The following is a 2,588-nucleotide window of genomic DNA, read 5'->3' on the forward strand; positions in this document are numbered from 1 at the left end:
GTTGAGCTCAAAAGCTGTTTTTATTTTACTTCAGATGCTTCACTTTATTAATATGCAAAGTGTTTTCTTTATTAGAAGTTATTTGAACTTTGATATCCAATGAAATGTAAATAGATACTAATCTGTTCATATAAATAATGTATAGCAAAATAATAAAACATGTCTAAATAAAATATATGTACAGCTACAATGTGACTTAGGTCTCTTTATGGTAGTTCTTTCTAAAATGTATTATACATATCCTAGAAGAGCATTATAATAGAGTAAATGTTGCTATCCTGCCTGTGTCTGCCTTTTCAGGTCAATTTTGTGTCATTTTCTGTCTTTGACCATGGTTTTTATATATTTTAATTTTTTTTTTTTAATTAAGACTAATATTAAAAACACCTGGGTGAATGCTGCAGTTGCTTCAAGTTGCAACTTTGTAACGTCAATAACGGTGAAGTGGTTTTCATGTTTATCTCACACAGGCCTTTCTCCCATCTGTCACTGAGCTGTCTGCCATTGCTTGCCAGTATTCAGGAGTGCATGTCGCTGTGCTGATTTAGAAGGTAAGATGTTCATTGGTTTCATGGATTATTTAGGACATTTAGATTGAAAATAACCTGATGATAACTCTTTCCATGTGAAAAAGAAAAGATCGCTAACAGTGTTGCAACCCTTTGTGAGTATGCCGTTCTTTGAAAAGATGAATTAGTTTATTAGACTTCCAAGCGACAGTAGTTCTTCTGTCTTGCTTGAGAAAATACAGAATGATGAAAGCTTCTTATTCCGTAACTCTTTAAATAAATTGATATTTTATTAAACAATTCAGCATCTTCACCTGAAAGAGTGGTTTATAATGCAACACACATGCTCTTTTTCTGGTCTCCTGAAAATATGTGATGGGTGCTTAGATTCAAAAACACCATAAGTGGAATAGACTTATAATCATACCAGCTCTTCATGTCCCAAAGCTTAGGAACAACCGCCCTGAATTTACCTCTTAAATCACACTCTGTTTGGGTTATATGAGATTAAGAACAGATACAGGTGAGGGGGGTGGGTGGAGATGGAAGAAGAGGGTATAGGGAGCATAAATAGTATTGGAGGAAAAATAAAATAGAAAATAAAACACAACAGCAACAAAAGAACAGATACATTATGGTGAGATTATTATTATGGTGAGATTATTATTATTATTTTTATTTATGATTATAAAATAGAAAGATTTGATACTTACATGCAGTTCATTTCCTTTCATGTTGCCTACTCATCTGCTATTTTTGCATTTGAATTAATGAAGCACTATGACTTCAATTATAACAGATTTGTCACTTCTGCCAGAGTGACAGTGCTATTGCATTTTTCATTATAAATCCTCTTTTCTATGATTTTAAAGCCTGTAATGTTAATTTGTGTAAGATGAATGTTGACATTAAATGTTTCAGGTCATATGAAATTTCTTCCTAAAGTTTGTTTTAATAAGTATTTGCCACAGAGCAATCAACTAAACCATAATTTATCTTAAAAAAACAACAAAAACCCACTCTACCTACTCTTGGACTAAAACACATTTATTCTAAGCAATAGATGTTACCAACAGTTAGCTTTTCTTCAGAATAGTTTCTATTGGCATTTAAAAGTGTAAATGCTATAGATTGCTATTTTAACTGAAGCACAACTGCTTCTAAGTAGCTCTGCCTATTAAAAGTGTTTCACAATTATTAATCTAGAAGTGAATTAGATGGTTCTTTCTATTCTTTTTAAAAAATATATTTTATTGATTTTTTACAGAGAGGAAGGGAGAGAGATAGAGAGCTAGAAACATCGATGAGAGAGAAACATCCACCAGCTGCCTCCTGCACATCTCCCACTGGGGATGTGCCTGCAACCAAGGCACATGCCCCTGACTGGAATCGAACCCGGGACCCTTCAGTCCGCAGGCCGATGCTCTATCCACTGAGCCAAACTGGTTTTGGTGTTCTTTCTATTCTTTATCTTACTATATTTTAGATAGCACTTATGTAATGCATTTTGAGAAACGTTTGTAAACCCATTAATGGTGTTTATGAGTGGTACCCATTTGCTGCCAAGAGAGGAGTTTATATATCAATTTTTATTTGGCTACAATTAACATCTAATGTTGTGAAATCTAAGGGTACAACACATGATTTGATACATTTATATTGCAGTATGATTGCTGCTGTAGCATTAGCTAACCCCTCTGTGATGTTAAATATTAATTTCTTCTAGTGTTGGGAACTTTTAAGATCTATTCTCTTAGCAAGTTTGATGATAATACAGTTGTATTGTCTGTAATTACTGTGTTGTGTATTAGATCTCCCTCTCCCCAGTCCCTGGTAACAACCATTCCACCCTGTTTCTTTGAGTTCCATTCTTTTTAGATTCTGTGTATGAGAGAGATCACACAGCATTTGTCTTTCTCTGTCTGGCTTATCTCACTTAGCATAATCACCTCAAGTTCCATCCACGTTGTTGCAAATGATAGTATTTTTTTGTTTTCAGAGCTGAAAAAGTATTCCATTGTATCATTGTGTGTGTGTATGTGTATCAAATAATGTATGTAATATATATATATTATCCTT

The sequence above is a fragment of the Myotis davidii genome, unplaced genomic scaffold (genome assembly GCF_000327345.1).
Source record: "Myotis davidii unplaced genomic scaffold, ASM32734v1 scaffold646, whole genome shotgun sequence".
NCBI classification, from domain to species: Eukaryota; Metazoa; Chordata; class Mammalia; order Chiroptera; family Vespertilionidae; genus Myotis; species Myotis davidii.